This window comes from Zootoca vivipara, chromosome 1 (assembly GCF_965207765.1).
Source record: "Zootoca vivipara chromosome 1, rZooViv2.hap1.1, whole genome shotgun sequence".
Taxonomy (NCBI): domain Eukaryota; kingdom Metazoa; phylum Chordata; class Lepidosauria; order Squamata; family Lacertidae; genus Zootoca; species Zootoca vivipara.
In genome coordinates, this window is record NC_142582.1 from 27160679 (window position 1) to 27182672 (window position 21994).

At 43.4% G+C, this 21994-nt stretch overlaps 1 long non-coding RNA gene across 2 annotated transcripts in view; it reads left to right on the forward strand.

The window, feature by feature from the left end:
• Nucleotides 1-7576, forward strand: part of LOC148687508 (uncharacterized) — a 103387-nt gene extending 95811 nt beyond the window's left edge. The window contains exon 5 of one of the 2 annotated variants that reach the window (XR_015946746.1): nucleotides 7343-7576. This is a non-coding gene — a long non-coding RNA (uncharacterized LOC148687508). Of the gene's footprint in view, nucleotides 1-2040; nucleotides 2180-7342 lie in introns of those variants that run through there. The other variant, XR_015946747.1, reaches the window with a different exon arrangement.
• The last annotated feature ends 14418 nt before the right edge of the window (nucleotides 7577-21994 follow it).

A 21994-nucleotide genomic window follows, 5' to 3' on the forward strand; every position in this document is an offset into this window, starting at 1 on the left:
CCAAAAAAACCCTGGGAACTATAGTTTAACCTTTACAGAGCCACAGTTCCCAGCACCCTTAACAAACTGCAGTTCCACATAGGGTGTTTACACAGCCAAAGGTTAGCAAACAGCATAGGCTGTGCTCATTGGGCTTACAATCTAACAGAGCCAATATAAAAGCTTCTGGCAGCAGGACCCTCCCTTACACTGAAGCCAGTGTTAGAAACTCAGGTATACAGTCGTACCTCAGCTCCCAAACGCCTTGGGAGTTGAACATTCTGGCTCCCGAACGATTGAAAAACAGAAGTGAGTGTTCTGTTTTTCTAACGTTCTTTTGGAAGCCAAACATCCGAGGGGGCTTCCGATTGGCTGCAGGAAGCCACGCTTTGGTTTCGAAATATTTCAGAAGTCAAACAGACTTCCGGAATGGATTCCATTAGACTTCCGAGGTACGGCTGTATAAGCTAGGCACCTAATGGCTCCTTAAACCAGGGTTACAGTTGCCAAAATGGAATGCCCTGGGCCAGACAGCTCTAAAGTTGTATTTTTCAATATGACTTTCTGGTTCCTGAAATTCAATCTGGTTGTGCAGATAAAATATAATGGATTGAATTCTCCAGGATGTGGTGCTAGAGGGTGAATACAGTCAAGATCTCTAGGCATGCACCTCCAAGTGGTGGAGGCATCAGGCGCTATCCTGGCACCCGGGCATCTACACTTGGTCGCAAGTGGCCGATAGCCTGGTGCAAAATGCACCACGCAAATTTCAAATGCTGATTGGAGCCCCTTCCATGCACAAAGGACCCCTGCTCTTTGTAGAAGGGCAACTCGCATTCGCAATCCAATCCACTGTGTAGTTCTACTCCTTGGCACGCCCTGTTGCTCAGTTTTATCCCCACCAACTGCAGTATGACAAGAATGACAATTGCCAGCTTTAAATGGTTGCAACGAGGGTTTCGAGACGGTACATATGAACAGAAGAAACCTCCTTGGTATGAAGCGGTATATAAATGTAAAGCATAACTAAACAACGGACATTCTAAAGCACTTCAGTCATGTTAGGGACAAGAATTATTACGATTACTGCATGTAACCCAAACAAAACTGGTTGCATATTTTCATACCTTCCCCTTTAACTATATTAACAAGTCTCATAACATTTGAAAATTATGAAGACCAGTAAGGTACGTTGCTGGCATCGGTCTGCCTCGGGAGACAATGGAAGAGGGCACCTTTGGAGGGTGAAGTCAAACTGTTGGAGTGTTACAGCGCCTGCTGCGGTATGTTGTGCCAATGTAATTAAAAAGTTATAAGGCTTAATTTCATTTTGACTGCCTATTCCGTGATCAAAACTTTGCAAATACAGTATATTAAACATGCATCTACAGCATGTGCTGTTTACTGGGCACCGCATTGATATAATTGCAAGGCGTGTGTCCATACGCACCTAGATTTTGAATGGAAGTATGAATATTATTAAGATATGCCCTCTACTTCCTTGCATGCACTTTAATCCCCCCCCTTTAACTGCAAGGAGAAGCCATCATAAAGGAATCTCTGCCTTGCTTTGGGTATAAAAGAAGGTGCCTTCATGTTCTAACACCTTGCCAGTTGGAGAACTAAAATAAACCTAAAGGAAGAAAAGCTCCATTTACCACAGAAACCCCTAGTGAGATCGAAACTGTAGTTCATTTCTTCCAATATTAATAAAAAAGACACATCAGTGCCCTTCTTACTGGCAACTTTTTCTCTCTCCCTTTGCCATTGGAAGGCAGAATAAGGGAGGCAAAGCAGTATATTTAATTGTAACCTGCTATCTCTCAGAGTTTCTACTCTCCTGCTTGCTTTAGCTTAGCGGGACATCCTGCTCTATTTTATTCGACTAACAAGGACCATGAGTAAAGCAGCTAGAGCTAGGGGTTAAAATTCTACCTTAAAAAAGAGAGAAAGAAACCTCCTTCAATGTATTCCATGAAAGATAGCAATATGGGATGCTACTTGACCTTCTCATTGTTCTATAATTTGATTGGCTGGATGCTGTTTGTGCTCTTTTCCCAGTCTCAGCATCTTGCAGTGCGAAGGAGGGAGAGGCGCTTAGACAATGACCAAGCCCAACGCAGGAGATTTTGCACAGAGGTAGAAAAAGAAGGAAAACCCTCCATATATCTTGAAACAATGAGTTGTTCCTTGATAAAACAAGGCAAGTGTTGATAGCCCTCCACTTATGAATGAGAGGACACTTGGGCGAAATTAAAGAGAAGATCTGGCAATTCAGCAATGGCTTATTCTTTCTCTTCCTTTATTTTATTCTTCTTTCTTTTTTTAACAAAAAACCATCAGGTTTTTCCTTTCTTTTTTAGAACCTGCACTTCTCTCTCTCCCTCTCCCTCTACTGATCAGCTGAAGCTTAACATCGGTAACCAACTGAGATACTTGTTGTATTGCCTGTAGAAAGCACTCTCCAGTTTGTCAGTTTTAACAATCTCTGCACCATTGTTAGAGTCCTCAGTGTGCTTGCTGCTACTGCTTCTTTCTCATTCTCTTTCTGCTCGCTTTTCATGTTTGGTGTCATTGTTGTGAAGGGGGTAGGATGAAGCATATATGAAGATCAAGGTAGGGGGAGCAGGGTATTGTTCTGATGTCTCTGTTCTGAGGACCAGGCAATGAGCAGGAAGAGCTTTTCTTAATCATTATTTTTATAAAGTGAGTTATACCTTGAGGAACAGGAGGGTGGGGAAGCATAAGAAGGAACTGAGTGGGGGGAAAGGGGGGTTGAGATGGGAGCACATTTAGAATCTGGTTTTGCAGAGAGAAAGCTGGGTTGTGCTGCTTTGGTTTGTGCACGGGCAATTTCCTGTGCTTACGCAAGTGGACAACTTGGTCTCTTCCGTACATGCTTGCAGGAACCAAAACACAGAGTGGTGATAATAAAGAGCGATGGTACACCTGAAGGCAATTGCCTTTGATAACCTGAATGTGTGAAACCACTAGGAAATTGACCGGTTTGCACAACCACATTATTTCCAAGCCGTGATTAGTTTTATTATCAGCTTGGAGTGAATGTGGGCATGGAGAAACAAGGGCCTGAGTCTTCCACCATCGGCCAATAATTGCATTTCAGCACAAGAGTGAGACACTTCAGCAAGACTTTGTCAGTTTGCTTTGCTTTGCTTGGTATGCTGTGCTGAGATCTGGAAGCAGGGAGCTTGTGTGGTTTGGTTTGGTTTGGTTTGGTTGAAACCTCCTGAAGCTCCTATCTAAAGGTAAAGGGACCCCTGACCGTTACATCCAGTCGCAGACGACTCTGGGGTTGTGGCTCTCATCTCACTTTACTGGCTGAGGGAGCTGGCATTTGTCCGCAGACAGCTTCCGGGTCATGTGGCCAGCACGACTAAGCCGCTTCTGGCGAACCAGAGCACACAGAAACACTGTTTACCTTCCCACTGGAGCGGTACCTATTTATCTACTTGCACTTCTTTTGGCTTGCTTTCGAACTGCTAGGTTGGCAGGAGCAGGGGCCAAGCAATGGAAGCTCACCCCGTTGCGGGAATTAGAACTGCTGACCATCTGAATTAGAAATCTGTTGCGGGTGCTTTTGAAAGCACCAGTTTGTTAGGAGAGATTATGAGAGGAAAGAATGTGCACCTTGAAATCAACTCATAGTAATTGCAGCTAAGCATACGGCCACAAGAAATTGCCTTATGCTGATTCAGTTCACTGGTCCATCTAGCTCCATATTGTTAATACTAACTGGCAGCAGTCCTTAAGGGTTTCCATGCAGGATGGGGGTCTTTCTCAGCCTTAAGCGGAGATGCAAGAAATTTAAACCAGGACATTCTACGTGTACTCTATCCATTGACCCCCAGACCTTTCCCATTGATTCCCCCTGGATATTCCATGATGGCAGTAGTGTCTTACTGTGCATTTTCTCTTGAATTTCAGAGGATTCATGTTGAGACTAGGGATGGGGGAGGGGAGAAATTCAATTCAGTCCACACTGAAGCCGCACCCCTCAAAAAAAAAAATACAAAACACTACCATGTATATGCACACTTTAACCCAGTATATACGATTTTGTACACATAATCTGGAGGGAGAACAGCAATGCAAAATTCAGAAAAATGCAAATGTTGAAGGATGACTGTGTTTCAGTTAGCCTTTTTCTTTGATGGCGGGGCAGGGCGGGGCAGGGCAGGGGTGTGTGAATTGAATAAGTATGCCTTTAAATGCAAACTGAATTGAATTTACCTCCCCGTCTCTAATAATGGCACAAGAGGACTTGAGCTCAGGTTATAAAAACTACCATCTTGCTGGTTCAAGAGTTGCCAATTGTTGCAGTAGAAATGGCAAGAATTCCGTCTCTTCACCCTACATACAGCGCACATGCATGCGCCGCCGGGTGGTTTACTCCACCCCCCGACACCCTGCACCAGGTGGCCTCCTGAGTCCCCTTCTGCTAGAAGATGGAGCTGTGCACCTGCTTTGTGCCCATTAAACTAGCCTGCTGTCCTCAAGGTGTGGTGGAGAACTCTGTCCCATAGCTGGGGGTTGAAGTAAGCCACCCCCCAGTCCAGTTGGTTTCTGTAGGATGGAGAGGGTGGCATATTGTCCTAAACTCCAGGCAGCAAAATGTCTTGGAGTAGGCTTGCTCAGTGGCTTCCCTCTGGCCCTCTATATTTAGAACTGTCATGCATAGCTGTCCATGTGTGGAAGGGTTAGATCAGGCTTCCTCAACCTTGGCCCTCCAGATGTTTTTGGCCTACAACTCCCATGATCCCTAGTTAGCAGGACCAGTGGTCAGGGATGATGGGAATTGTAGACTCAAAACATCTGGAGGGCCAAGTTTGAGAAAGCCTGGGTTAGATCATGGCAATTTCCCAAGGAAACGATTAAGCAATAATGAAACCAATAAAACCAATAATAACCTGACCCTGAGACTTGGGGCTGGATTGTGGTCAACGTTTTTAATACTTTTCAAGACCTTGGAAGCCTCTGTTATCTCAACACAGTTACGTTTTAGTTTCAAATATTCTTATACTACCACATTAGCTTTTATTATTGAAATAATTATAATCCCTGTCTTTAAAAATGTTTGAAGTCTTGCCAACTACGCTAGGTCAAAATCATAAATTTAAATTCAGTTCATTAACATTGTCTTAAGGATCCATTTTTGAAATTATTTCTGAGGGCATGCAGGTTTCGAGTCTTAGGTGTAAAATATTTCAACGTTAAAAAAAAGGGAAGACACTGAGCTCTTGTTTTGCAGAGGACATGCCCATCAGCAGACTATGTTCTGCTGCTTGCATTCCACAATACTGGGCGGAGGTTGGCAGAAAAGAATGTGGGTATGTTGTTGGTGTTTTTTACCCTTCCCATAATCACTCCCTACCTGCCTTGGTTTACTGGCCTAAACTGTAGTTTGTGTCTTACTTTTAAAGATAATTCAAGTGGTTTTCCACATGCCTCATTCCATTTCAAGGAAAAACCCACTCTTTAGTGATAGAGCAGAACAAATGGCAATCTGGGAGAGACCAACTGATTGCAAAAGAGCAGTTTTTCCAAGGGGAAAGCAGTGGGACAAGAGCAAGTGTGGATAAATCCAAATATTGTCACATGCTCAGAGCACTAAGCACCAAGCATTTTTTTCTTTTCTTATTACAGGCCTGGCACAAAACTGCTTGTGCAAGGAACAAATGGAAGCAAGGGTGAGGCAATAGAGGTCACCCACTGGAACCACCCACCTAGGGAATGGTGGTCCCAGTGGGTGACCTCTATTGGTCACCCAGTGGACTATGGAAGTCCACTGAGAATTGTTTGCAAGGCATTTTGAGGGTGAAGTTGCTCACCTCCATAGCATCACATTCACATCCACAGCAGTCTCCAATGAGGTGTCTAGTGCACTGTCTGCTGCAACATCTTGTGATTGGTTTCTGTTGATGTGGCCTGATGACATGGACAAGATGTTTTGTGACAATGTGGCCAGTGACGTTATTTCTTGGATCCATGCCCCTCTTGACTTCTCAAAGCTGGTCAAGGGGGTATGACTGAGTGGATTATTGGGGTAGCAACCGGTCCCAGCCACCCTGAAAGAACTGGTGATCCACGCTATCCTGAAAAAGCCCAGCCTAGAACCATTAGTTTGTGACAACTGCCACCCAGTCACAAATTTTATCTTGACCCATTTCAGTCTGGGTCCAGGACTGGCTATCTGACTAAAATGGCTTTGGTTGCTCTGATGGATAACTTTTATCAAGAGAAAGACAGGGTGAATATGGCCTTATTGTTCTCACTTGATCTCTCACCAACTTTTGAAAACATTGACTATGGTATCCTTCTGAGCTGACTTAGTGAGGTGGTTAGTGGAGGCCTTGTTTTACATGGGATCTGGTAATATCTCCAGGGTCATTTCATGATAACAACATTGGGCGATTGCTGGCAGCTGGGCTGCAAGGTGTCATTGAGTAGTCCTGCTCTATTCTGCCTTGGCCAGACCACATCTGCATCCAGTTCTGTGAAGCACAATTTAAGAAGGCTATTGACAAGCTGGAAAGTGTGCAGAGGAGACTGACCAAGGTGATCAAGGGTCTGAAAATGAAGCCTTATGAGGAACAGAAGAAAGAATATGTTTAGCTTGGTAAAGAGGGGACCGAGAAGACGCAGCCATCTTCAAATATTTTAAGGGCAGTGCTTTTTTCCCTTTTCCCTCAAGAGATGCTCAGCCACATGAGGGACTGTGGCATGAGCAGAGCCCTATGGGGGCCCGGCTGCTGCCGTTGCCTCCTGGGACTGACTGGAGTGCAAGACTCCAGCTCCCCAAGGAACGAGAGAGTGGGTGGTGCAGCAGGTGACACACTTCTCTTGGTCACCTTGCTGGTAGCACTTTTGATGGTGTGATGGGGCAGGCACAAGAGCTGAGTACCAACACCTTTCTTTCCTTGGGGGGAAAAAAAGCACTGCTAAAGAGCTATCAGATGGAGGATGGAGCAAGCTTGTTTTCTCCTGCACCAGAGGCTAGGACCCGAACCAATGAGTTCAAGTTACAAGGAAGGAGATTCCGACTAAACATCAGGAATAACTTTCTGATGGTAAGAGCTGTTCGACAGTGGAACAGGCTCCTTTGGAAGGAGGTGGACTCTCCTTCATTGGGGGTTTTGAAACAGAGATTGGATGGCCACCTGTCATGTATGATCTAGTTGAAATTCCTTCATTGCAGGTGGTTGGCCTAGGTGACCCTCAGGGTCCATTCCAACTCTACAATTCTATGCTGTTCAACATCCATATGAAGCTGTTGGGAGGGGGGCAGTCATTAGGGGATTTGGGAACATCAGGATGCTGATGACCCAACTCTATTTCTCTGTAGCATCTGAATTGGGAGTGGCTGAGCAAGCCCTGGACCAGTGCCTTGACTGCGTTGTGCGCTGGAGGAAGGCCAAGAAAAATGGCTCCGAATCCTGACAAAATGAGGTACTATGGGTGGCTGGTTTCTGAGTCTGGATCATTGGTCAACTGCCTGCTTTGGTTGGGGTCATACACCCCCCCTAAAACAGATGGTTCATAGTCTGGAGGGTCTCCTATACCCATTTTTGTTACTAGAAGCCAAGGGACCTCAGTGGCTAGGAGTGCCTTTTACTAGCTTCGGCTGGTAAGACAGCTGGGGCTGTTTCTGACCACTGATTCACCGGTAACCTCCAGGTTGGGTTACTGCAATGCACTCTGTGTGGGGCAAATTAAGCAAAGGCATGCGGCAGCAATGAACGTTAATATATTTGTCAATATGCTATCTACTTAGCCTTCTGTGAGCATAACAGGTTTTTTTTTATTAAAAAAAAGAATAGGAATCTGAGTAGCCGTGAAAAGAAACCACCCACCCTGTATAGCCTTGATAGCTTAACGAGAACAAAGGAAGCTGCTTAATTCTGATTCATTTTTTTTTCAAAAAGGCCTGATCCCTAAATATAAACAAGAGAGAAAGAGAGGGCTGCAGATCAAGTGTAGGTTAGACTCGGAGTTATTAGCAAATGGGAAACACTATTTTGATTTTATATATAGACACATTACTGACTACATACCAACCTAGCAAAGCCAAGCAGGATAACTTTATTTAAAACAAACACGGACATACCTATGGGGAATAAAAAGGCATTGTGGGTTATGTTTCTTATGGGGGTTAGCAGCTGGTGGCAAAAATCAATAAGATTCCTCAAAAATGAACTCCGGGGAATTAAAGATGGTGTGTCCAAATAACTTGTTAGTGTCTACTAATAAGAAGTAGCCATGGTATAAGCAGCACCCAAATTTGACCCGGTGGACCTCTCTTACCCAGGGACACCATTCTTTGTGGCTGATGGACAAACAGAGTAATTGATAATTAAAATGAAGCTTCTCCTTATCATCTCTTGGTACAGGTGATAAGTATAATGATAGCAAAATGGAGCAGTCCCCCCCCCTATTCTCTTTTTATCTCATCATCTTCATATCTACTTGCTGTATTATGCCTTGCTGCACGCTGCTAAAGGACAGGTGCCAAATGCAAGCATTAAATGTACAACTTTTGTGGGTAGGAAATATGGAGACTTTGTTTGCTCATCTTATGGAGAGTGTCTTCTCTCCACTGCCGGCCATTATTCTGAAACTAAAGCATATCTTTGCTAATAATAATAGGCAAGAACTTGCTACGGCACAAAAACACAATTTCCCCTAATCTGAAATGGATTTAATTTAAAATGTTAAATTAAGAAGCAGGAGTTTTGGCAGATTCAGCTTTCCTGAATTGGGTTGGGGGTGGGGGGGCAAGTGCGTGGGTGCGAAAAAGCGGGGCCCATTTAGTTCCTTCAATTTTTCATTGGAAATTAGAAACAGATTTGTGTGGGTGTTCAGTGAGTGTGTGCAGAAACCAGTGATTTCTGAGATGCACAAACAGGTTAAACTTTTTCAAATGAGCTTAGTGAAGAACATGAGCCCTAGTTTGGCCTTAGGTACACATGGATACTGCCCTTGTGAGGGGACTAGCAAGAATGCACAGGTTAGCTCCATCCTGAGATGCAAACAAGTAGAAGCATGGCACCAACTACTTGCCACCAACTAGTGGGGACTCAGCTACATTAGTAAAGAAAAAGCGTTTTATATGTGTTATATACTGTGACACCAGATGGCGCTATGGAGTTCAGTCTTTCGCCAACGTGCTTTCCCACTATGAGGTTTACAACGCATTTTCCTGAAAGACTTTTTTGATGTGTCTAGATCCAACCTGGGTGTTCACTGATAGACTGAATGACATTTTACAGGTGTAGGGAACCCTTCGTGAGGGACTGGAACCCTCATTTATTGGCGTTCCTGTCCCCATGGAGGGAGGCCCATCTAGAGACTGGGAGTGGGAGTTGATTCAGTTCACATTTAAAGGCAAATTATATAATCCACACTTCCTGAAACAATACATGAATCAAAACGCAGGCATCATTTGGAATTCATACTTCTCCAAATTTTGCAACCCAGGTCTCCAGCCAAGTAATGTGTGCTGAAATGCAGGTCCTAGGGTAAAAGTAATGAAGACATGCTTTATAGGAAGGAAAACTGCCTTGCAAAAATGTGTATATTAGGTAAATTTATCTACAAAAATGGATATATGGGGGGGGGACTGCTGATGAATTTTTGTGAGGACTTTGTTTAATTCCCCACTCCACCCCCTCAACAAACTGTTGTGGAAATGTGGAGAGCAGAACTTATGGAAAAAATGAGAAACTGAGACACACCAAAATTGACAGATTCACCCATCTTTGCATACATCCCTCTTTAGACTGGTATCAAACATGTGGTAGTCGGGACATATGCCTAGCATGCACACCAGCATCTAGGATGTAGGGCCAGCCCATGTGTTATTCTTGGCTCCAGCACATGTTGGGTACCCAAAGCTACCAAACACCTGAACAGGGCTACAAATGCTGCGTATTGTGAGAACTACTCAAGTCAACACATGAGCTCCCATTCATAGGTGCATGTGCACAGCATTTACGTCAAACCGGTTGCGCATCAACTGCATTTGCATATCTGAGCCCAGCAGTAGTTCATGTGGTTAGCTTTTATAGCACTGGTACCATGTTTTAAAAAATGAAGGAATGGATGGGATGCGATGCCTTTCTTATCTACCCAGGTAACACATGTTCATCACTGCTAAAAAATGTTAATGCTGACTATTTATTCAGGGTGGCATACATACCATCCACAGCTAGGCATCCAGTCCAGAAAGTGTGCATTGAAACTTGCTTCATCATGCACATAAGAGGGACAAATGTGGCAGAAGCTAATGAACATCAAGGGTAATCATAATTAGGCTGACCGTAATTAGGTTGATTTGGAAGCAACCTGTCTGAAACACCCCAACGGGGCGGGGGGGGGGGGAGGAAACAGTCTACTAAGTATACCAAGTATAGCTATCAAAGTGTGTGATTAATCATAGTTTCAGTGCTCTACTCCTTAAAAGTGTGAAATAATATTGATATTACTTCAATAATATGTTGCCGTTAAACAAGGAGGCGAGCTTTTTATATCCACATCCAGAGCTATCTTGCAGAGAAAACCCATGGTAAAAATTCTAAAACAGTACAGCACAATCCTACTCTGCATGTCTACTCAGAAGGAGTTCCCTTAGAGTTAAATAAGACTTACTCCCAAGTAAGCAAGCACACGATTACAGCCTTAGACAAGGATTGCTTTCCCCTCACCCACCTATATCCAAGTATTAGCTAGGGATTTGTAAATCAATGGTATATTTCTTTGTTTCCACTTTTAATGTTGGGAGTAGAGAAAAAAGGAATACAAATGATCTGCTTCGGGACAGGAAATTGTTGCAAATCATAGGGGGTTCCTGCAATATACAATACTGTCTTTATTTCACTGTTCGTATCTTTATAGTTTTACAACCTTTCAATTTGGATACGACAAATACTGTCCCAGCTCTGCCTCTTCCTTACAAGAGCCTAACTTGTGAAAATGTATGGCACATGGTTGTCAAAGTTCACAATTGTGCTATTTTTTATTCTTGGTCGGGAAGAAGGGGGGAATGTGGAGAAATGAAGGACTTTTCATGTCTCTCAGATATATTGGCCTATTCTCCAAATGACAGGTTCCTGGCTGATCAACTATACCACCTGCTACTAAAGCTCAGTAATATTAGTCTGTGGAATGGTTTCATTCTCATCTCGCACCTCAGAGATCTTGAGTTCAACCCCAGGCATCCCTTGTGTGTTTAAATCAGCTTAACGGCTCATACAGTGTGCTGATTTCCTTGTAGGCCTCTGTTTTCTCAAAAAGTGATCACCTTTTGCCAATGCCCTCAGGATTAAACAGGGCAGTCTGGGCTTTCCTTTTCTGCATTGGCTCTACCTTTGTAGTCAATAAAAGACTAACTAGAAAAGAATCAGCTGATGAGAGAATCAATCTTCTGGAAGCCTCCCCACAGTTTTCTCATCATTTTTTTGTGTCGTCTGTCATCTCGGATTGTAAAATGGAAACCAAAACTCAGTATGTGGGAAGACTTTTAGTGCTCCTTGTTAACAAAAACAGTAAGACCAGGGGTTTTGATCTTACGAGTGTATAGGTAAACAGTAAGCTGTAAGTGTGCACTCTTGAAGTGGCTTTTCCATGTTCCTAATGGAGACTTGCAAGGAATTATCAAAGAAGTCTTACAAAGGGTCTCATAGCATACTGGTGCCGAGATATACACATTCTGAGCAGGTCAGGCTAAATCTGAACTTCTTCAGTATAACAGTACAGTACAGTTGAACCGTTTGCCACTGTGCAAAAGCCATATAAATAAGGACGGGGTGAGGGAATGAAGAGATGTACAGCACACAAGGACACGAAACTTTGGCCAGCTAAAGCGTATTTATAAAAAGAGGCATACTGTTATAGAAATTCATTCTGGCACAGATTTCAGCAGAATGAAATTCTCACTTCAAATGTGATAATAGGTGAATTTAGGCAATCCCAGCACCTCTTCTTTACCAGGAAGTCTCGGAGCACTTTACAGATGTAGATGTACCCCCCCCCCCAATAACCGTCTAAATTGGGAGGACAGATACATTTTAAGGTCGGCACTCATCAGTGTAACTACAACACATGCCAAATGATCTGTAGACCCTAACTGAAATTCGGCTGCTATTTATTTGCTAGCAAAGGTCACAGCTGTACCATACCTTTAAAGCCTTAATATACCACTTTAACAGCCACAGCTGTCCCTAAAGGAATACAGTGGTACCTTGGTTTAAGTACACAATTGGGTCCGGAAGTCTGTACTTAACCTGAAGCGTGCTTAACCTGAAGCGAACTTTCCCATTGAAAGTAATGGAAAGTGGATTAATCCGTTCCAGACGGGTCCGCAGAGTACTCAACCTGAAGCGTACTTAAACCGAAGTATGAGTGTAATTGGTTCTGGAAGTCCGTACTTAAACTGAAGCGTACGTAACCTGAAGCGAACTTTCCCACTGAAAGTAATGGAAAGTGGATTAATCCGTTCCAGACAGGTCCGTGGAGTACTTAAACTGAAAGTACTCAAACCGAAGCGTACTTAAACTGAGGTATGACTGTACTGGGAACTGTAGTTTGCTAAGGGTAATGACTTCAAGGAACTACAATTCTCAGCACTCTTAACGAACTACAGTTCCCATGGGTCTCCATGGCTGTCAAAGTGCTTTTAAATGTATGGTGTGGATATGACCTAACTCTTAGGCTACAATCTTGTACAGACTTAAAAGTAAAGGGACCCTTGACAATTAAGTCCAGTTGCGAACAACTCTGGGGTTGCGGTGCTCATCTTGCTTTAAAGGCCGAGGGAGCCGGAGTTTGTCCGCTTCTGCAGACAGTTTTTCTGGGTCATGTGGCCAGCATGACTAAGCCAGTTCTGGCAAAACCAGAGCAGCGTGCAAGTAAATTCAGTGGACCTTACCTCCCACTGAGTAGACCTAGATAGCATTGCATGGTCTTGGTTGTTTACTTGCAGTACGTTTCCGAGCACAATTCAAAGTGTTGGTGCTGACCTTTAAAACCCTAAACGGCCTCGGTCCAGTATACCTGAAGGAGCGTCTTCACCCCCATCATTCTGCCCGGACACTGAGGTCCAGCTCCGAGGACCTTCTGGCGGTTCCCTCGCTGCGAGAAGCCAAGGGAACCAGGCAGAGGGCCTTCTCGGTAGTGGCACCTGCCCTGTGGAATGCCCTCCCACCAGATGTTGAAGAGAAAAACAACTAGCAGACTTTTAGAAGACATCTGAAGGCAGCCCTGTTCAGGGAAGTTTTTAATGTTTGACAGACTGGGCGACTTCCAATAAAATATTAAAATACAATAGAGTGGCTGTGGAAACCCAGCCAGATGGGCGAGGTATAAATAATAAATTATTATTATAAATTATTATTACTTGCTTGCTTTTTTGTTCACGTGTTCTTATCTACTATTTATATCAGTTCCTCACAAACACTCATTCACATGTTAGAAATAGGTTTGCAGGCAATGGACACTGAGTAGAAGGAAGCAACGAGCTGAGATTCATGATTTGAGGTTTCTTGAGCCTTTCTTCAATAAGCCAGTGTGGGAGGAAAAGGAGTCATCTCCCCTCCACTACTGTACTAACCAGAGAACAAATGCCCACTAATTAGCTTTAAAGTAGTTACTTTTTCCTTTTCTACTTTGATGTCATTGGTTCTAGATAAAACTCAGTGGGGCGCCACTTGAACATTAGCAAGCTCTTCAGATGCTACTAACCAGATATTGCCAACCTGGTGCCTTCCAGCTGTTTTCATCTCCAACTCCTGTCAGCATGGCCAAAGGTCAAGGATGATGGGAGTTCCATTCCAGAACGTCTGGAGGACGCCAGATGAGACGGCAGACTCACCCTGCCTAACAATAGTGCCGGCCCTGGTAGAATCCCAAGCCCCTTCCAGAGATGCCAAAGAAAAGTAGTTATGTCTGTGAGCTTCTCCTTCCTGCCACTTGCTATTCTATGTGTCTTTCTGCATTTGATATGGCTGTGTGCAACTTATTGGCCTGACTCTGATTGCTTTGCTCCCTGAAGCTTCCTGTCTTGCATGCATGCTCTTGGGACCCAGATAGAACTATAATGGCCATTCGTTGTTCCCCATGAAAACAGGGGAGGGGAAAGAAGAGGGCAGGTCTAAGAAGGGTACCCCAACCTAGTAATTTATGTGCACCAGTGTAGAAAGAAAGGCAGAATCCTACTTTCAGTATTAGTTGTGGCTGAGATGGAATTATTATCACAGGAACACAGAAAACTGCCTGACACTGACTCTAGCTCTGTTTTGGCAGCTGTCTTCCAGGGTTTCAAACAGGGTTGTCTCCCCAACTTGGAGATGCCAGGGACTGAACATGGGGGAGTACTGCATGCAAAACAGATGTTCTAAGCCTGAGCCCTTCTCCCAAGTTTCCTTGTGTTGCCACATTAAATATGAGGGTCAACCTTCCCTGCCTTTTTTTTTAAACTGCAGTTGGTAACTGCAACTTGTTAAAGTTTGCTCTGCAAAACTCAAAATGCCAACATGTCCAGGCCAGAATCTAAGTTGCAGGGGGGGGGGGGATTCTTGCCAGATTTCCTTTTTGTCAGTCCCATGTTAATATTTTTAGATACAATTTGCTATATTGCTAATCCAATACAATATGTTATGGCATCAAAGGTGTGTGTGTGTGTGTGTGTGTTATTTTTACTATTCACTCCTTGGAATTTTTCAGGACCTAGCATCCAATTATTTGATGGGGTGGAGTGGGGAGGGAGAATCTTCCGTCTCTTGAGCATATAGACCAAGTTGTGATTAAATTAAAACTGAATATAGAGTAGGTTTATACTGTGGGGTAGCTTTTGTGCATGCAAAGCACTTCTGGTAGAAAAAAAGCAGCGCTATCTGCATATGCATACAGAATCTCTTGGTACAGCTCAATTAGTCTAAATTAGATGACTCATTTATTGGCATCTAATGAGTCATGTACCGTAGTGTGTACTAGTGGGTATTTACAAATACAGCTATCATGCCATGAGCCCCATCAGAGAGTAGCTGTCCAGGTGTTTTAATTCCAGCCCGGTTTCCACTGACAAAGGAGCGTGGAGTGGGGGGTGCTCCAAACAGGTCATTTCTATACTGGTGGGAAAAAGAATGAATAATGGGGTGGTAGTGGTGGAGCTGGTGGGGGAAAGCACATACCCAGAATGGAATAGGTAAAGATTAGCATTTACTCTGTGTAGCAATCAGTCCAGATTGTGGAAATAATGGTGTACCTGTCAATCAGATGTCTCCGCTGAACAACTGCATGCATCAACATCATAGCATTGTCATGTGGAACTTTTCAGAACATTGTGTTTTTTAAAAAAGAAAGGAAAAAGGAAAGGAAAAAAAACAATTGCTTAAAAGTGTGCCTCTTTCCTCTTTTTTATTATGTCTCTGCACTGGGGTGCTTTATATGTCCAGCTGTCCTTTGTCAACAACAAATTGTCGCTGTTTTTTGTGTTGGATATATCCTATATGGTAATTTATGGACCTAATAGGTCCATACACAACATAAAACATTGTTGCTGCATGTAGGTTTTATTTTATTTGGGTTTTTTTAATCTTATATTTTGAAAATATATATATACACAGTGGTACCTCGCAAGACGAATGCCCTGCAAGACGAATTTTTCGCAAGACGAATGCATCTTGCAATCTGATGGTGACTCGCAAGACGAATTCGTTTTGCGAAAAATTCATCTTGCGAATCGCGGTTTCCCATAGGAATGCATTGAAATTTAGTTAATGTGTTCCTATGGGCAAAAAAATATTAAAAAATCAGTGCATTCCTATGGGAAACCACGATTCGCAAGACAAATTTTTCGCAAAACGAATTGACTCGCGGAACGAATTAAATTTGTCTTGCGAGGCACCACTGTATATATATCCACGTTTTTTTTTCTTTGAATTTTTTTGGGGTCCCCAAGACAGTGGGGCCCTAAGCTATAGCTTCTTTAGCTTATATGTAAATCTGGCACTGTACAGAATAGTAGAGAATGGAGGGACTGAACAATGCAAAAAGACTGACAGATTATCCACTGATTGTAAACATCAGAAAAAGAAATGAACCGTCAATGGTGGTTGTGGCAGCGGCCACAGACATTTATTCACCTGAGGCAAAATCTTTTTTTTTTTTAAAAAAAAGCATGTACAGGTGCTTCCTACATACCCCATTTCCTAATCATAATTAGGAGGCCAAAGGACCCTATATGCTCTTGGGTTCTGCCCTCCTCTGTAGTGGTAGAGCATCTGCTTCACATGCAAAAGGGCTCAGGTTCAATCCCTGGCCATTTCCAGAGTGCCCTGGGAAGGTGGATTGGTTGTTAAACCACTCTGGGAATTGTACCTCCCTGAGGAGATCTCCTAACCACTCTCAGCACCCTTAACAAACTGAAGCTCCCAGGATTCCTTGAGGAAAGCACGGCTGCTTAAAGTGCTTTAAATAGTGCTTAAAATGTATAGTACAGATGGAGCTAAACTTGGGGGGGGGGAGAGAAGAGATGAATACTCTAGCTCCACCCATACCACCATCCAACCCATGTAAACAATTTTCAGAAGCAGGGAGCTCTCTGTACATGTGGAGAGGAAAACCAGGATTCTGAAATGCATCAGGGGCCTCCACAATTACAACAATTGGAGTTCTTTTTTCTCTCCTTTCTTTAAAAAAAGCAATAAAGTAACATTTCCTTCTACTATATATTGGAGGTAGAATTAAATATAATCATTTTTAAAAGGCTTTTTAGTGTGGTCAGAAACTGTTTTTGAACAGTTTTAACTGCACATGTTTTTAGCTTCCAGATAGTGCATTGAACGCCTTTTCTGAAGGTAGGAAGCAGGATTTCTATTTGAGACTCGGATTTATCCAGAGAGCACAGAATCACCTCTTTGTTTCGCCCACTATCAAGTGACTTAAAGCCAGGCTGCATGAATCTCCTCTCTTGTGCCCATTAGATCCTTACCAAAGACTGAGAAAACTCTGCAACCAATGTGGCCTGCTATTCTCCAATGTTAATTTCCACACACCAGTTAATTAACCTGCAAAAGCCATTTTATGACAAGCCATCTTTATGCATAGACTAACTGGGGCTACCATACTTTTATTGATGAGAACAAATTCAAATGTATTCTTATTTTTAGTGTATGAGCGAGCAGGTGATTAGAAGTGAAAGTTATAATGAATTTTTTATCTAGCCATCATAAAATATTTATTTAATAAAATGTGGTCAACTGCAATTAAATATTTTTTTCCTCTGGTCTCTCTCCCCTCTCTCTACATATTTGGAATCTGCTGATACTTACTGGAAGCTGTTCGGGATTGGAAAACTCAGCACTATTGTATTGTGATCAATAATTAAATTTAGTGCTGACATGCATCTCGTTTATGCAGCAATCTCTGACAATCCTATCTTGCAAAATTAATCCTTTCCAATTTATTTAATAGAAGACCCAAACAATAAAATAATTTCAATGAGTACCAATGCTGGATTATTTTTGGTCAATATTACTTTATTATGAATTGGGTGCACATACTCATTAGTAAATTAGCTGTCAGATCTGAAAACAGCTTCTTCTTTTTGGTTTAAAGGTAATTATTGGTACTGAAGACAAGGAGGCACTTAACCTTGCTGTGCAGTTGTCCTTACCAGTGGGGTTTTTATATATATATAAAAAATCCAAGCTATACCTAGCAGATAGATTCTAGCCCATCAAAACACCAGAGGAAATATAATTAGTGATATTAAATGTATAGAGTGTTAACTGTTACAAAGCCATGTTTACCTAAATGCATCTAAAGAGAGAAGCTAATAATCAGGCTTGTCATCATCTTAGGAATTATTTATGTGTCCACAGTTTCTTTCCAGGGCTATATTTTAACGTTTAAAATTTGATACCCACCTGCAAGATCTTTAAAAAACAAACAAAAAAAACACACCAACATATTAAATGTGTAAATACGTACCCTACAAATAGTTTGTTACCCCTTAGGAAATCTCTTTTAAAAAGAAATTCTTCTGACTCTTTCTTTATGTCATTAATTCCATGCTTAGCAACTATTTCATTCTGAATAACTGAGCATGTATTTGCCACAAAACACAAACCCCTTGACTATCCACAGCAGTTGAGAATCAATATTATGGTAGGATATCAGTACGATGTTTGTGGTTATTCCATGTCCTAAAGTGGACCTTGGATGAACCTCTATTCTAAAAATAGACATCACTGGGCTTGTAGATAACAAACCGGTATCATTAGTGGTAGTAACCAGGGTGGGAGGACCCTGTCACAGTGCAGCATGGTCAGAGGCAAGCAGGGTATGGCCCCAATAGGCCAGTGGTTAGGTTTTGCAATAGGCAGATAAGTTTCCAGAGCAAGTGAACAGGAGGAGGGCTCAGTTGAGCCTCTTTTCTCTCAGATGAAGGAGCCAGGAGTAGAAGAAATTCTATAAGGCTGTCAAGATCCATATTGGCTCTCCACGAGAACCTGTTTTTTCTCTCTGTTCTGACTGGCTGCAGTGTGTGTGTGTGTGTGTGTGTGTGTGTGTGTGTGTGTGTGTGTAGGGGAGGGTTCCTCTAGAGCAGCAATATTCTGGTGAGTCTGTAAGCTCCCTGTAAGCTGCCCCATTGGTTCTGAGAATATGATACCTGTGACCTGCCTGCTGGTAGATTCCTGGGCCTGAGCCCATAGCTACTTCATCACGTCAGCTCATGAGTTGAAATTGCTTGCTGTGACGGTAAGTAGCAGGTGTTACAACCGTACTGAATCTCCAAAGAGAGGCCCTGCACCACCAAGGCGACTTCTGTCATAGCTCATAGTAAGTCATATTGTGTTTTCTCTCTCTCTCTCTCTCTCTCACACACACACACACACACACACACACACACTCCCCTCTGCTGGAGGAAAATATGAAGCCGCCTTACACTGATTCAGACCATTGGTCCATCTAGCTCAGTACTGTCCATGCGAGGGCTGGGGAACCTGTACCCCTCCAGAGGCTGTTGAACTACAATTCCCATCAGCCCCAGCATGCCCAGTCAGGGGAGCCAACTTGAATAAAACATGGGGGGGCAGGTATGCCCCACCCTGCATAATCAGTCACAAGACATGGCATATGCACACCATTTGAATGGCAATGCCCATCAAGTTGGGTGTGTGTGTCTCCACCCCCACCCCCAAGTGAGGTGGCCGGAAGGGAAAATGCTGATTTGGCTGTCTCCAACAGAAGCCCTTGCAAGAAAAATAAAATAAAAATAACATACAGACAAATTGGAGTACATTTAGAGATCGGCTAACAGTCACCAGGGAGGAATATAAACTGAAAGAGTACGAAGAGATAAAGGATTAGGTGACAGATTGGTTAAGTTATCATCAGTTGAATGGAACATTTAAGCTAGATAAAAAAACATGGATTTGCAGAACAAAACTCGCAATTTGAAAGTGAGCTTTTAGGATCCAGGGCTAAAATATTATCTAAAATTCGTTATCTAAAACTTATTACTTGAGTGGGATACAAAGGATGAAATGGTGAAATCATTGATGATAAATTGCGTCAGAGACGTGGGACACAATATTGATTTTGCAATATGGGAACAATTGTGGAAAGTAAATATAAGGTTTACAGCATGCTACATTGCTAAGGAAAGGTTTCATGAAGATGATGCACAGGTGGCATTTGATGCCAAATAGACCAGCAAAAATGTCAAAATCAACTGCTGGAAATGCAAGGTAGCAAAGGGAACTTTTCACCACATGTGGTGGTCGTGTAGCATAATTGAAAATTATTGGGAAATGATCCATAACCAACTTTAAAAAATGTTTTTAAAATCCTTTTCTAAAAATCCAGTAGCATTTTTGCTGGGACTAATAACAGAAGTTACTAAAAAAGAGAAAAAAATTGTTCCTATCTGCGACAACTGCATGTTTTATTAGCGCAAAAATGGAAAACAGGTAAGGTACCAACAAAGGAAGAACTGTTAGAATATGCTGATAACCACTAGATTAAAAAAATCAAAAGGATAAAAGATAGAAGGACTGAATATTCTTTATTGAATATATGAAAAAGTATTATAAGCAGAGAATTAATCTAGCAGGATGGTTAGACTCTCAGTAGTGTAAGAGGTAACTAGAGTTCATATAAGGAGTTACGATAGATGGGGTGATCCAAGAAAAGGGGGGGGGAGGAGATAAAAGGAACCATCGAAGGAGAGGATGGGAAGTCAGTCACAGAATGTTTTTTTGTTTTCTATTCTTTTAAGACATGGGTGTCAAACACAAGGCCCGGGGGCCAAATCCGGCCCGCCAGACCTCGTCATGTGGCCCGCCGAGCGCCCCAGCCAGCGGGACCCAGCAGCGGGACCTTGCTGCTGAAGCGCCGCGCCGACAAAGCGCCGACAAACAGCTGGGGCTGGGGGGGGGGGTTTAGAAAGGCGGCCACAGCTGCACTGCGTGGAGCGCCCTGAGCCACAGCAGGAGGAGGAGGCAGCTTGCCGGGTCAGCGCCCGGCAGCGCCGCATGGAGAGTCCCGAGCCTCTGCGACGCAGCAGTGCTCTGTAGCACTTTGAATCCTCCTCCTCCTGCCATGGCTCGGCGCCTGGAAACGGCTGCTGCTGCTGCTGCTGCTGAAGCACAGACAAAGCACCCAGCAGCGCCGTGTGGAGGAGGAGGATTCAAAGTGCTACAGAGCACTGCTGCGTCCCAGAGGCTCGGGACTCTCCGCACGGCGCTGCCGGGCACCGACCCGGCAAGCCGCCGCCTCCGCCTCCTCTTGCCTCACCTCCTCCTCCTCCTGCCGCGGCTCAGCCTCATGAACGTGAGCTCAGCAGCGGCTCAGCCTCACGAATGTGCAACTCTGAGGCTTTACGCACTTCTCCTAAAACGGACACCCGCTGCCTCACGCTGCACGGGAAATGCTTTTTGCCCCTGGGTCCCTTCGCGCTCTTTTCTGGCGCTGAATCAAGGCAGCGACCCCCCCTTCCCTTTCTTTCTTCCTCTCTCTCGTTCTTATTCTTTCTTTCCCTCTCCTTCCTTCCTTCTTTATCTCTGTCTTCTCTCCCTCTTTCTTTTTATTTCCTTCTTTATTCCTTCTTTCCTACTCTTCTTTCTCTCACCTCTTTCCTTCCTCTCTCCCTTCTGCTCCCTCCTTCCTTCCTTCCTTCCTTCCTTCCTTCCTTCCTTCCTTCCTTCCTTCCCATCTTTCTTCCTCTCCCTCATTTTTATTCTTTCTTTCCCTCTACTTCCTTCCTTCTTTCTCCCTTTCCGTCTTCTCTCCCTCTTTCTTTTTCTTTCCTTCTTTATTCCCTTCCTTATTTCCTACTCTTCTTTCTCTCCCCTCTTTCCTTCCTTCCTCTCTCCCTCCCACTCCCTCTTTTCTTCCTTCCTTCCTCCCCTCCCTCTCCCTCTCCTCAGAAACATAGGATGCTGCTTTATACTTCTGGCCCTTAAACCCTGGAACCAGGAGAGCAGCTCCAGTGAGTCAACCTCAGCCAGTCCCGTTGGTGAAGGGTGGTTTCTCACTGGCAGAACATCTGTCCTGCATGCAGAAGGACCCCAGCATCTCCAGGTACTAGTAGCTCTGCAAAGGTCCTGCATGAAACCCTAGCGAGCCTCCACCACCCAGTGCAGTTACCAAAAATCATTTTTCAATAAATTGTACAATAATTGTACATTTGAATATCTACTTGCCATTATTCTGACTATGTTTCTACTTTCAGAGCTAGTTATTACTTACATTATTACAAAAAACAGTAATAATTGAATGCAGTGACAATAATTTATGATAATAAAGAGTGGACACATAGTCCTACAGATACAACCGGCCCTTTGAGGGTGACCAAACTGCTGATGCGGCCCCCGGTGAATTTGAGTTTGACACCCCTGTTTTAAGCTATTTCAAAAAAATTTTTGATATTATTTCAGAGACCTCTTCCTTATTTTTGTACTATTTCTGCTTATGCTTTACCGATAATGACATG